The sequence below is a fragment of the Mustela nivalis genome, assembly GCF_964662115.1.
Source record: "Mustela nivalis genome assembly, chromosome: 3".
NCBI classification, from domain to species: domain Eukaryota; kingdom Metazoa; phylum Chordata; class Mammalia; order Carnivora; family Mustelidae; genus Mustela; species Mustela nivalis.
The window spans coordinates 158,072,912-158,088,817 of NC_139022.1; positions in this window are offsets into that span (position 1 = coordinate 158,072,912).

A 15,906-nucleotide genomic window follows, 5' to 3' on the forward strand; every position below is an offset into this window, starting at 1 on the left:
ACTACTCATTACTTAGTCATTGCCACCACAGATCTTCAGAAAATCTTCCAGTAATCCCCTGGTCAACCTTGTTCCTGCTCCCCTCATGGCCTTGTTGAACATTTTGGCAAAAAAAAAAAAAAAAAAAAAGGCTGAGGGATTCTTCAAACATTTTACTACCACTAGCATTGTCTGCTCCAGGTTCCCAGACCTCTCCCAGTGGAAGTTCTCAAAGTCTCCACCCATCTTCTCTGATACTCATTGAAAACTGCCACCTGGTGGGCCTGGCTATGCCAGCACAGAAACGTATTGAACTTGGACTCCCATGTTCCCAGGCAGTTCTCCCCAGCCAGAGTCAGCTCCTCCACATGTCTCTGGATGAATGGCAGGTCTGCTTTTGTGCTCTCACTGGTTTTCCTGGTGGTGAAAAGCTTCTGGAGGTATTCTGACTTGTCGTCTTGAATGGCCTTCTCCAGGATCTTTTAGAATTCTGTTATGTGGGCTCTGCTAGATTTTTGGATATGTTCATTGTGGTGAGGATTTCAATCAAGCAGGCTTCATTGGTGGAGGCCTTCTTGAAAGCACCCCTCCTCTCAGAAACCTTAGAGAGAATGAGGTCTTCATCAGGGCCAAGATGTGTTCTCAAAGTTTTTTGACCATTCAGACTTCAGATATTTGATCAAATCCTGGAACCGTCTTAAAGGACTGGAGTATCTCCTGATACCACTTGTCGGAGTAACTATCCAGGCAGCTGATGAAGACTTGCTCCTCTACCCTGAAGACTTCCCAACTCTTCCACAGGAACTTGCCATCTCTCAAGGGGTCAAAAACAGGGACATATGTTATGGTGCCTTGTTTTCAGACTCTGCTGGAGGCACAGCCAGAGTGATAGCCCCAGATCCCAGGTATCCTGTGAAGCTTGGTACCAGCTATTGCCACTGCCTAGAAATGGCATTGACAGCTATCTGGAGTAGGTTGTCCCTGGGTGCTTCTGCTCAAGGGATAACCTAGGCTGCCTTGATGCTGAGTATGGGGTTTCTGCCAAAACCCCTCAGTGGGATGAGAGGTGACACACAGGTTTGACACACTGGCTCTTTAAATACTCCAGACATGGTGGTGTTGGTTGACCTTCCCTGTGTAGTTGGCCATATTTTCCAGCCCAATAGGGGACATGTCTATGTGGAGGTGTGTTATCACCTCCTCAGGCACAACCCCCTGGTACAGCTGACAGGTAGCCACCTGCCAGCAGATCATACCCTGGATAATTTACAGTTAGTCTAGCCTCAGGCCATGGGAGCATGGGGTCATGAAAGGTGAAATGGACTCAAGCAGGAGTGGCTCTCTCTGCAGATATCCCAGGCACACTACCTTGGGTCTGCCTGTCACTCAAATCAGGATAGGGCATTTTACATTTCCCCCTTTGATCCTGTGAGAAACAGACTATTTACTTGGAAATAATTACTTAAACTTGGTTAGATCTGTTGCTTTCCAAATGTTTAGTAGGTGAAAGATCTCTGCTAAGGGAGAAGTGTATACTTGGGTGCTAGTCCCATTTATCATTCTTTGGCTGATTTATTAATCAGATTATAAAGATTCAGGAAACTTACTCTTAGAAAAATTTATGCTTGTTTTTTCTGGAAAGTAAGATGTACGGTATAATGAGAGGTGGAATACTGAGAATAGATTCTGTTGGTGGTGTATTTTATATTTAATGTAGTATGTATGCTAGGATTTCCATATGTCTGTTCTTGGGAAAAGTTATAATGAAGGCAATAGGCTTATGGGCTATGAATAATGTCATTTGTGTTATATAAGTTAATGAACAATTGACCCAAGTAGGTTAGAGTTAAGTGTGCTAGATAAAGAACAGCTATGAATCATGAATAAGATGAAACTATTCATTAGTTGAAGTGGTTCATTGTATTATTATATATCACTCTTACTGCAAACATGTGAAGTTAACGTTAAAAAAAAAAAAAAAAGCCTGTATTTATAAAGTTCACCAACTTGTTTTCCTCTGTAGCTTCAGATGTTACCTGGTGTAAAACATGTTTTAGAGTTAAGAAAAACAAGAAAGGAAAAGTCTTTATTTTCTTCCCGCCAGATGAATAAAACCCTTAGTCTGCCCAATTCATGTTTCAGCATGACTTTCTCTTTAAATATTTTATTTATTTATTTGAGAGAGACAGAGTGAGAGAGCATGAGCAGGAAGGAGGAGAAGAAGTGGTCTCCCTGTTCATAGAGAGCCCGACTCAGGGCGCGATTCCAGGACCCTGAAATCATGATCTGAGCTGAAGGCAGACACTTAACTGACTGAGCCACCCAGGCACCCCCAGCATGACTTCTATTAACATATCACAGTTTAGCTCAGTTTTGTCCTAGATTAATCACACAGTAGTATTGGTGACTCTAAATGCGACAAAACAAAAGAAACAAAAACTTTAAAAATCCAATAATATTTTAAAATCCAGTGATAGGAAATATACAATGATTTGATAGAGACTTATAAAATTTTCTTTCATTTCTAAATGCTGTAGAGAATTTATATGAAGGAAAAGTTATCAAAAGATATAAAAAATTACATTTAGCCTCAGAAGTTATTGATCACATAATCTTATTTTCTATATCAAAATAGGGATAGTGAAGGCAAATTTAAAGCATACCTTCCTAAGAGTTCTCTCTAAAAGATAATATAATTTTTTGAGAACACTCCAGTTAAAGAACATATTTTATTTTTTCCTGCTATGGGATTTTTTTAAATGAAATTAAAAGAATTCATCAGAATATATTCAATATTCTTATTCCTACCTTTAAGTTGTGCTTTTAAATTTGTATCACACATTATTTTTATTTTTAATATTAACATGTTTGAAATTGGGATTTTCTCTGGGGATCTAATGCACAACATAGTGATTATAGTTAATAGCACTGCATTATATACTTGAAAGTTTCTAAGAAAGTAGATCTTAAATGTTCTCACCACAAAAAATAAATGGTAATTATGCTATGTGATGCAGGTGTTAGTTAATGATATGGTGGCAATCATTTTGCTACATATAAATATATCAAATAATCATATAATATGCCAAAAACATGCACAATGTTATGTATCAATTACATCTCAATAAACTGGAAAAAAATGAAGCTAACATTTCCATAAAAATAACTGGAAAAGTCTAAGGCAAAGGCAAGTGATCAACTTTACCACTTAAAAAGAAATACTCATATAGGACTTCTTCCAATTTCTGCATGTATGTCAAAAATAGCATAATGCAGAGGCACTAGAAGTTTCTAAATAACATAACTAAAATATATTTTGATATTTAGGACCATCTGTGTCATGGCCAATTCGTCTAAGGACCAAATCCTATAATGTGGCATTTTTGGTAAGTAGACTATTGCTACCCAACCAAATGCCCACACCCTCATCTTTGAAACTTATGAATATATTCCTTTATATTGCTAAAAGGACCTTGCAGATTTGATTAAACCAAGACTTTGCAATGAGGAGATTGTTCTGAATTATTGAAGTAGACCCAGTATAATCCCAAGGGGAAGTCATGAGAGTAAAGAGTGAGAGAAAGAGAAAATGCAGTAGAGTTCAGAATGATGTGGAGTCATTAGGCAAGATGTGGGCAGCTTCTAGAAACTGGATTAAGCAAGGCAACTGATTCTTGCCTTGAGCACCTAGAAGGAACATCAAGTTTGCCAATACCTTGACCTTAAAAGTTCTAAACTTGAAGATTATAACACATTCATGATATTTTTAAACCACTAATTTTGTAATAATTTATTAAAACAGTAATGCAAAACAAATAGGATATTCAAGAACAAGAAGGTAGTATGAATATTAAAGCTATATATAAAAGACTGAAAACAATTAACATTTTTTAAGACTTCATTTATTTACTTGAGAGAGAGAGAAGGAGCAGGGAGAGGGGCACAGGGAGAGGGAGAAGCAGACTCCCTGCTGAGCAGGGAGCCCAATGTGGGGCTTATCCTGGACTCTGGGATTATGACCTAAGCTGAAGACAGATGCTTAACTGACTGAGCCACCCAGGGGCCCCACAATTAGGATTCTTAATTCTAAAATATCTTCATTTAGGAAATTCTATTAGCTATGGTGGGAATCAGAATTTTCCCCATTTATATTCTGTTTCAAGGTATGTCTATTTTTGCTTCAAACACTTTGGAAAGTGTTTGCAATGTGACTTTCCAGTTTTTCCAGTCAATAGATGGTGCTTGCTTCCTCATTCACTGAACATTTCATTGGTAATAGAAATGTTGTAGAATCTGGTTTTGCAATGGAAATATGCTCAGGTCATCCTAATCAAGGCATGGAGCAAGGGAGAAGAATTGTAGCTGAGATCAACCTAAACCAGTAACCCTCTCCTCAACCTACCCAATAGACTATAGATGCCTGAAGACTTTGAGCTGAGATCAGCAAACCAGAAGAATAGATTCTACTAATCCCAGATTAAATTGCCAAGCAACAGAATCCTGGGCAAAATAATTTTTGTTTTAACCCACCAATAATTAGTGCAGTTTGTTACAAAGCAGTAACTAACCAATAGACATGTTTTTCCATGAAAACTATGAAATGTAAACAATCAAGACTCCAAGATGACTGAGAAAAAAATAGTTTCTAAGGATAGCATTTTTCCAATGCCTACCATATGTCTGGCCTCTAAATGTCTCCATGTAAAACAGACGTTTTATGAGGAAATCAACTTCAATATGCTAAGCCTCTGATATGTGAGGTATATTTGTTATAGCACAGCCTATTCACCTTCACTTTTTTTTTTTTAAAGATTTTATTTATTTATTTGACAGATAGAGATCACAAGTAAGCAGAGAGGCAGGAGGAAGCAGGCTCCCTGCAGAGCAGAGAGCCCGATGTGGGGCTCGATGCGGGGCTCGATCCCAGGACCCTGAGATCATGACCTGAGCTGAAGGCAGAGGCTTTAACCCACTGAGCCATCCAGGCGCCCCCCACCTTTACTTTTAAAGATGTAGCTGTAGTTACAGATTGAATTTGTCATAATGGCCAACATTTATCAAAATCTGATTGTTTGTCAGGCACTATTTTGAAAGCTTCCTTCATAAGTTTAAATGCTATTAGTGCCCTCAAAATTCATATGAATTATGTGTCATGAGTATTTTCACTTTGAAGACACAAACACTGAAGTATAAGAGAGTTAATAAACTGTCTAAGATTACACAGCTTACAATTGTTAGGGCCAATGATTAATGAGTAAAATATAAAAGTATTTCTAATCAATCTACCACATTTGTCTCAAAAAAAAAATGAACAAACAAAACCTAGTTGGATTCTAATCTGTTCTCTTCTTGTCCATTCCACACACAATAACCACATTCAGAATGCTGTATGAGATATCATTATGAGCTTAATTTATTCATCTTTTCAACCCATATTTCTTTTCTCAACTTCATGGCAATTACTTGGAGACTATTAGTCTTCAGTGTGAAGACATCACCTGTTGTGGATTGAATCTTATTCCTCAAAATACATGTTCAGTTCAAAATTATCAGTGTATAATTTCATTTGGAAATAAGGTCACTAAAGATATAATTACAATGTAAGTCAGAAAGAGTTCTGAAGAGTCAACACTGACCCTAAATCCAATCACTGGTGGCCTTACAAGAAAAGACAAAAATATACAGAGACACACAGGAATAATGACACGTGAAAAAAGAGACAAAAATTGGAGGTAGACATCTACTTGATAAGGATTTTCATTAAACGGGGCATGGGAGAAAGGTATGGAACATATGGAAACTCTCAGAGTTTCCAGAAGGAACCAATCTTGTTGATACTTTGTTGATTTTGGACTTCTAGCCTGTAGAACTCTAGGAGAATAAATTTTTGTTTTAAGGCACATTGTGGTATTTTGTCATGGCAGCTTTAGGAAATGAATACAATACCCTTGACCTAAACTTTGCCATGAGTATTTTTATTCATCAAGCAATTTCACTTGGCACCAATCCTTGAACTAATAATCCTTGCAATCCAGACATATACTAGACTGAAATATTTTTCATTCAAACCTCACTTAAACCCCTTATGTTCTGGGAACTAAAAGTAGTCAGCTATTCTATCCTTGTAAGCCTCTAAATGTGTAACTTGTCTTTATTTTCTTTTGCTTCTGCTGCAAATTGGGCTTTTTTTTTTCTCCCCTAAGCTTATCTCTTCCTTGCAATATTTTGTCAGATGCAGCCAATAGTCACCAGCATTTTTCCCACCTAAATTTCTGTGTTCCAACATTTATCTTTAAAACTTTAGTTTAAGTAGGGCTATAGGATTCTTGAAAAACTTACCAGACAACAAAATTAGTAAATATTTTGTCACAGCACTACATTAAAACACTTTTCTGGCCTCAGCGATCACTTTCCTTGCCCTTACCTCTCAAAGGATGCATAGGAAGAATTCCCTGGAGGCTCTCTTATTTGTACCTTAATCCTACTCATCAGAGCTCCACCCTAGTCCTCATTACTTCCCAAAGGCCCCACTTCCTATTACTGTCACATTCAAGGTTAAGACTTCAACATACACATTTTGGAGGGACACAAACTAACAGTTCTGCTAACAAAAACAATGTTGGGAGCTAAGACATCGATGTGTCATCCCAAGTTGAAAGGAACATGATATTAGTAAACACTAGTAATGTCTATCAAAGTTTAACTATGTAAGAAAACTTTTAATTAATATTTCTGATTGACAGCTGAAGCCTTATAAAATTTAAAGGGAAAAAAACAAAAAAAATATTTCAAGCATCTAAAAAATAGTAACACAAATTCTGGTCATTCTGTGAATTAACAAGGTTTGATAAATAGTTTTTCAATATTCTAAGCATGATAAATAGTTTTTCAATATTTTAAACATTTGCTAACAAGGCTCATATCTTAGAATTGCTTTATTTATGAACACTGTCTGAACAGGAAATTACATAAAACAGAAAAGTAGTATCATATCTAAACTATACATATGTGTGTAATAATTTCACCATAAAAAAGTATATCCCATATGTTAAAAATATATATTTATATAAAGGCCTGTTTATTATATATATATGATATAATATAATATGTGATATTATATACAATATGATATAATATAATATGTAATATTATATATATAAAATATTACAATGTAAGATATTCTTTATTCCAGTTCTGTGTGTTTGTGTGTGTGTATGTTTGCTATTCTGAATTTCTTGGAATACATGACAGTTTTAAGGTGAAATCCAGAAGAAAAATTAGTCAAATACACTGACATATACTTCCATATGTCTTGTCCCAGGGGCTGTGCAATCTGACTGCCGCACATAAGGAACACAGCTAGGGACTCTACGCATCATTTATGCTGGATTATATTTACAAAGACCAGAGTGAACTTCTGAATGATTATATTGAATAAAATTTCACTACTTTCTCAACATCTGCTCAAGGAAATTTGCGTAGATACCACACGTGCAAGCTAGCACAGAAAGCTTCAGACACTTCAAACTTTTTAAACTACATTTTGTACTGTGTTTCTGATCTGAACAAGTAGCCCCACTTTGATTCTCTTTCAGTCCTGAGGGAAATCCTACCTCTTCTATTATTTAGAGAAATCTTGTAATTGAAAAGTTTAGTAAAGTTACTTGAGAGGGAAAATAAGTCTGATAACAGAAACGCAACAGTGTAAAAAGTGTAATTAAAAACAAAAAGAAACAAACAAAAACCTTACATATGAGATGTTTTAGTGAGGATTGAGCAAAAAGTCTTTGTTTTTTGGAACTTTAGTGACTTAGGTGTTCTAGGCAGTCATCAAATTAAACGTACCCATTTAAAAGGAGTAGAATCATACTGTTTAAAACATTTAAAAAGGCAACTTTGAGTGCGATAGCTTGAATTTGATATTGCTGTTTGCCTATCAGTGATATGACATGTCTCATATTGTGACCACAGGACCCAAAACTTTTCATTTTTATGTCCTCATCATTTTACATTGTGGAATTTGGCAGGGCAGATGGAGGTGGGGGGAGTCCTTGTTTCTGATTAAAATAATCAGTTGGTTTCTTTAGAGATTTTCCTACCACTATGAAATGTTTAATTATGCAAAAGAAACATTCTTAATTTTCAAGGGTTAAAAATGTATCTCTGCAGAGCATTTTGTAAAATAGTCACATGCCCTGCATTCATTAACCCCCAAATGTGAATCATCTGTTTTCACAGAAGATAAAATAGAGGGCTCTTTATTATGATTCATTCAAATTATTTTCTAAATTTATAAAAATTCAATGTTTTATTTATTTATACACATACATTTTTATAAAGTGTAAAATAGAAGATCAGCAACAATGAAAGCGGTTCATATTTCAACATAAGAAGTTGTCTGTGATGGACACCTGGGTGGCTCAGTCAGTTAAGCTTCTGCCTTCCCCTAAGTTCATCATCCCAGGGTCCTAAGATTGAGACCCACGTCAGGATCTCTGCTCAGTGGGGAGCATACTTCTCTCTCTCCTTCTGCTCATTTGCGTGCTTGGTCTCTCTCTTGATCTCTCTGTCTTGCAAATAAATAAACAAAATCTGTAAAATAAAAGGAAATTGTGATATAAATCTTTGTTAGTAACCACTTTTTTCTATTCTAAATAGATTAGCTCAATGGTATGTAACAATAAAAAAATAATAGAATTTTTTTCTTAATGCTTTGATTTTTTAAAATATTAAAATTTAAAATATTTTAAAATTTTAAAATAAATTAAAAATATTAAGTATAGTAATAGTAATACCTATACAAAAATAGCAGATACCTATATAAAATTGTTAATACCTATATAAAATTTTGTAATGTATTTTCTTATAAAATGGACAATTATATGAACATTTCAAAATTGATTTTCTATATGCAAAATTACAATTTTGTACATGGTAGCAATTCTACATAAAATTATAAAGAAAAAGGAACTTACAATCTGTAAATGCTTTGTGTCTTTCAAATGAAAATGTGTGCCTATGAATACCTGTATTCAAAAACCATACTGTATTTAAAAAAAAATTAATGTAATTTAATTATTTTTTGTTTGGTTTACTTTTTCTAAAGGGTTCGCCCTGTCTAGCCTACTGTCTTTATATAAGGAGGACAATTCAACATGCTCCAAGTAGTTGCTATCCCTTTGGAAATTTAAACCTTAAAATCAGCAGTCATGGTTTTGTACCTATTCAATACTATAGTTTTCCCATGTAATTCTTTCTTTCTTTTTCTTCCTTTCCTTTCTCTCTCTCTCTTTCTTTCTTTCTTTCTTTCTTTCTTTCTTTCTTTCTTTCTTTTGTTCTTTCCTCTTTCTTCTCTTTCTCTCTCTCTCTCTTTCAAATACTGGTAAAACAAATCATAAAACTTGCCATCTTAATCATTTTTAATTGTTCAGCTCAGTAGTGTTATATATTCACATTGTTGTGAAACTAATATATAGATATTTTCCATCCTGTAAACTGATGCTTTATACTTATTGAACAACCCCCCACTCTGACCCCACCACCCCTCCTCCAGAGGAAAGGTCTCACTGAGTTTGAATACTCTGAAGTATCTCATGTAAGTGGAATCATAGAATATGTGTTCTTTTTTTGCCTGACATATTTCACTAAAATAATTTCCTCAAGATTCACTCATGTTGTAGCATGTGTTAGAACAGGTTTCCTTTTGAAGGCTGAATACTATTCCCCTGAATGTATATACCACTTTTTATTTATTCACTGATCCACTGAAGAACATTTGTGTTCACTTCATGCTTTGGCTATTATAAATAGGAGAAGGGGTGTGTAAATACCTCTTTGAGAATCTGCTTTTGGTTCTTTTGAATATAAACCCTGAAGTGGAATTGATAGATCATACAATACTTGTATTTTTAATTTTCTGAAGCACCGTCATAATGACTGCATAGTGACTATACCATTTTATATTCCCACCAAGAGTGCATAAGGCTTTACATATTTCCACATCTTTAAAAGCACATTATTTCCCATTCTTATTTTTTATAGTATCCATCCTAATGGTTATATGATGATATATCATTTGATTTTTATTTGCATTTCCCTAATAATTTGTGATGTCGAACATCTGTCATTTGCTTGTTGACTTCCATACATTCCCTATTTTTGGAAATGTCTCACTCCTGCTTTTGGTTCCAGAGATGCATTAGAGATGTATTTTCCTACTTAAGTGTGTTATGTAGGTCCCAGCCTATTGACATTGACATTCCTGCCTAAGAATACCTGAGAGCATTTACGTAGGCCCTTTTTAATCACAGAGGGCCCCACAGACTTCTTCTGCCACCACAAGGCCAGTGTAGTAGTAACCAGGCAGTCCTTGTGGTTCTTGTTATGATTGCATGCACACCTCAGTAGAATCATCAGGTAATTTTGAAGAACAAGATTTAGTGCTTACTAGTCCTAGAGGGTACACAGCACACTGTAGGGCTATACTCTGAGATGCGAGGTGGAGAGAGAGAGAGAGAGAGAGAGGGGGGAAAAAAAACTGGAGCTCTGCCTTTACTAGGGTCAGAGGCTGGTGTGCCAACGATGTCATAGATTCACTCTTTATTGATAAATTTAAAGCATAAGAGCCAGAATTGAAGTTAAGGAGCAGGGAGAAGGAAAGCAAAGTCATTTAAGGGGTCAACTATGTAGGTTATACAGGGTTTTTGAAAAGTGAACTTCATGGGCAGTGGTGGCCTGGTTCCTTATATAGATTTTTGCAAGTGGCTATGTCATACAGTTGGCAATAGGTTGTATTCAAGATGCATGTCTTGAAATGGATGCTTCTGCAATCAAAAGCTTAATGTCAGACACATTATAATCAAAACATTTAATATCATATACTATAATATGGAATAAATTAATTTTACTATTTTAAAAATACTACAAAATGGGGCATCTGGGTGGTTCAGTGGGTTAAAGCCTCTACCTTTGGCTCAGGTCATGATCCCAGGATCCTGGGATCTTGCCTTGCATTGGGCTTTCTGCTTGGTGGCGAGCCTGCTTCCCTTCCCCTCTCTCTGCTTGCCTCTCTGCCTACTTGTGATCTCTGTCTAATAAATAAATAAAATCTTAAAAAATAAAAAAAATAAAATACTACAAAATGGAATTAGAGAACAGTTTTCAATGTCTAATGTATTTATTTTATTTTATATTTCTATAGATGATTTTGAGTTTTCTTCATATGCAAAATGTCTCATCTGCATGCAACATTTTATTTTCTGTAGTTATATGTCCATTTTATACAACTTTTAAAATCTTGAAGGGTAGGTATCATCTTTCACCTCAATAGAATTGTATAGCCATGGCATTGAACTTGAAGTTTATTTAATAAATAAAATGTGATAATTATTTATATCTTTATTAAATTTAAGGTAATTCCCTCATACATTATGGAAAGTTATGCTTTTTTGTTACCTAAAATGTGCACCAAATATAATCTGACATAATTCTAAGTCTATCTGGAATAAGGTTGGGCCTTTTGCGAAGGGGCCTTTTCCAGAAGTCTATCTGGAATAAGCTTTTACGAAGCTTCTTCTTTTTCGTTAATATCTAACTACCTCTTCTCAGAAAAGAGGGGTTCAAATGTCCTTTTTATGGCTTGACCCCCTCTTTCCTGGAGATGACCATCAGAAAAGGAATCATTTCTTCTCATTTTATATTCCTTTTCTCTTTCTTGATGATATCAAAAATAACTTTCAATTAATGGTCTTGGATAAAAAAGTTGTAATATTACTGTAGAGCACTAAATCCCCAAATTCCTGAATATACTTTCTTTCATTTCTTTAATGTAGGTTTTCAAAATCTTACTTTTTGCGTACCACGTACATCATTCTGCAACTTAATATAGGGGGGATGCTTTATTACTGTTTCATATAAAATTGTACTTGTGTAGTATAAGACAATTATTTTTGGTCTTTTATCATTAATAGAAAACATTCATATAATTTTCTTATTTTGTCATCATAAAAACCTCAAAATTGTTGGTATAGACATTGCTATTCTATTCTGTAATTCAGAAAAGTGAGTTTCATAGAGCTAAATGACTCCTTAAAGATCCCCCAGTTGTGTGTGTGTGTGGGGGTGTGTGTGTGTGTGAACTTGTTGGTGAGTAAAATACTTTTTTATGAACTCATGAGAAAACAGAGTTCACATCAATTATATATAATTTTATGTCTGTGTCTTTGTGTGTATGTATTGAGGTTTTGCCCAAATTTGACTTACATCATCATGCTGATGCTAAAATATACTTATTTATATGTCTATAACATAAAGAAAAAATAAACATAGGTAAAATTGATAAAACTACATCTTAGTTTGAAAATATTAGTCATTTTTGTTGTATATGTGTGTCTGTATTTTTACACATATTTCTGTGTATTTGTGTAAAAATATTTGTTGAAATAATCACAAATATGATTTCCTTCACAATGGTAGGCATTAGGACAAGTATATGAGACATGTTATTGCTCTTATTAAATTATACCTCTGAATATGATTAAGGAAGCAAATAAAGTAGAAAAAATCCCCTACTGGGGATCAGAAGTCGTTAAAGTTAGAATCACTAATATATTCCCATGAGTACAATTAAATGTGAAACAAGCCAGTTGTGTGTGTGTGTGTGTGTGTGTGTGTGTGTGTGAGTATACCCAGAGAGTGGTTGATAGGTGAAACCTTGTTTAGTAAAATAATGAGAAAGCTGGTCCTTTTAGAAATGCTATAGAAACTAACTTGCCTGATTCCCCTTCTATCTCAAACAGTTTTAGTCGATAGAATAAGTAAAAATATATCTGGAAACACCCTTCCGTATTTCTAGCTGGAAATTCATAGAAAAACACAAGTCTATAACTATCACAAAATAAGTTTTATAAACAAATAATCTTAGTACTATGGTGAATGGAAATAGTGTATACAATTCATATTCAATGTAACTTTAGAATTTGAGTAAATTTATGGTTTATTACATTAAAAATGTTGACATTGTAATGGCACAGATCATCAAATGATCTTCACTTTTAATTTATATCAATAGTTCTCTATGCAAAAGATGATTATAAAAAACACCAAACCATTGTGATAATGTAATTATCTATACTGTGAAGTATCATCAGGCTTAGGAATTAAGCAATAGTTCCATTAAATATATTAGGATATGATATCTCTAAGTCTCATTCTTGGCCTATTTATCTGTCAACCTATATTGTTGATATTTTCTCAGTTCTTTCAAGTAACACTTTTGTTATAAAACAAACAAAATTCAACTAAATAATCAGACTCCATGCAATTTTTTTCCTAACACTATAATACATTAAAATTAATTTACTTACAGTTCAATATTAAATGCATGTCATGTATCAATAGTATGTTACAAGCTAAAGTTCAAAAAAATTAAACATGTACTTTAAAAAAAAGGATGGAATTTAATTGTTTTGATGGTTCCAACTCCATACTATTCCATTGCCAAATCTGACCACTGTTCACTATATCTGCCACAACCACTCTGGTCAAAGCCATCACCATCTCTTTCATAGAATACTAGAGTCTAGTTTTCACACATTACTAGAGGGTTTATTTTTAAATAGGTCATATTTGGTCACTTTTCAGTTCAGAATCATCCAAAGACTTCTCTTACATTTAGAATAAAGTTAAAAATCATTATCACTGCTTCCAAGTCATGTGCAACCTTAACCTTTCCTTCCCTGTCACCAACTCTCACAACTACCACTATTTCTCAATATGCATCATCTATGCTTGCATTCCTCTGGTTTCCAGTCTCAAATAACTTTTTCCTTACTACTCTTTGCAATGAGTACCAAGGGTAAATGGGCAAATGCACAATATTGATGTGGAAAACTATTTTATGCTAAACTGTGTGATAGGGTAAGGATGATAAGGACAGAGAAGTCTTCACCCCTAGAATATTTTAATCTTTCTAATTTAATACCAAAAAATGAAAAGTGAAACAAACAGGAGTTAAATTTTCACAGAAAGACTTCTTAAATGTTAATATCCTTTTATATACTCATAATCACACACACCCATGCATCAAGACACACATACACACACTTGCATACACATGCACTATTAAGAAAGTACTCATCAGGGGCACCTGGGTGGCTCTGCCTTCGGCTCAGGTCATGATCCCAAAGTCCTGGGATCGAGCCCCCACATCAGGCTCTCTTCTCAGCAGGGATCCTGCTTTCCCCCTCTCTCCACCTGCCTCTCTGCCTATTTGTGATCTCTGTCTGTCAAATAAATAAATAAAATCTTTAAAAAAAGCAGAAAGTGCTCATCATTTCCCATTTTTCCAAGTCTTTGTATATACATATATTCATACATGTTTAATTTGACCAAATAAGGTTTTACAGAACTGTGAGGTATCTTTCGTGATCCCTTCTAGATCTTTCTGCTATGTCCCTGCACAAGGCTATGTTGTATGAACTATGACAAAGAACAACCTTGGTCACAGGGTGGCAAGGAGATACAGATATATTCCTCCACCAGGAAAGAGATAATTCTTTCCTCATGGCTCCTCTGGTTTGGTTGTTCCGGCAATTGCTCCCCCTTTTTCACTCCTCAGGATAAATATTAGATATGGTTTACAGCTGTTAAATCTTCAAGCTATTATATAAGCTGTTGTATTCTCTTGTGGGATTTCTACAACCAACTCATATCTTTGTAAATAACCCCTATAAATTGTTCTCAACTTACGCCAAGTGTTTAATTTGTTTTTGTTCAGAACCTTGACTTAAATGCAGCTGTTAAAACACGTAAATACATGAACCCATTTTGTGTATTTACTAATATTTTACTTTTGAATTTTGCACGTTTTCATCAAGTACATTATCAGCATCTGCTTTAGAGCCGCAGAGCAAGCACTCAATTTACTGCTTTCAAGAGCTTCTCATTTGGGCAATCCAGAAAGCCTCTGTATCTGTATTTTCCTCAGTTTATTACTGACATGATTAAGAACCAGTCTAAAGGTAACATAAAAGCCACATGCCAACCAATTAGCATGGTAGTCAACAGCTGTTACATATACCTGTCAGAACATCCGCTCATCATGGTTCTCTTACTTTGGATTCAAAAGGAAAACACTAAGCATCTGTGCCATTGATTCCACTTCATATTTTCTTAAATAATTATGCATCTCCAGTCACTCAAATTATGGTAGTTCTGGGCTGAGGAATGCATATGGTTAAGTAAAAATCTTGTGTTCCCTTAAATTTCTAAATTTTAGTTATTGAATCATATAGATACATTTTTATTTAGATGATCATAAAAATCACGAGATTTCTCCTTCATTCAATAATGTGGTAAATGATATTATGTTTTCTAATAATGAACCAACCTATGCCTACAATATATTCAACTTGATTGTTTTATTTTTTGAAAATTTTTCTTTTTATTGTGTTTGATAATATATCGTTTAGGATTTTGGCAAATATATTTAAGAAGAGAGATTAGGCTATAATTTTGGTTCCTCGGGCACCTGGGTGGCTCAGTGGGTTAAGCCGCTGCCTTTGGCTCAGGTCATGATCTCAGGGTCCTGGGATCGAGTCCCGCATCGGGCTCTCTGCTCAGCAGGAGCCTGCTTCCTCCTCTCTCTCTCTCTGCCTGCCTCTCTGCCTACTTGTGATCTCTCTCTGTCAAATAAATAAATAAAATCTTAAAAAAATAATAATAATTTTGGTTCCTCTATCATTCTTCAGTAATTTGGGCATTAATGTTATAAAAGTCTTGTAAATAACTTTCAAAGCAAGACTGTTTTTTATATTCTTTGAGAAAGTTTAATGAGATTTGAATTATCTTTTTCTCAAATATTTTATAGAACATACATTTAAAATCATCAGACTTGCTTTGTGTATGTATTTTCCTTATTTTTTTCCT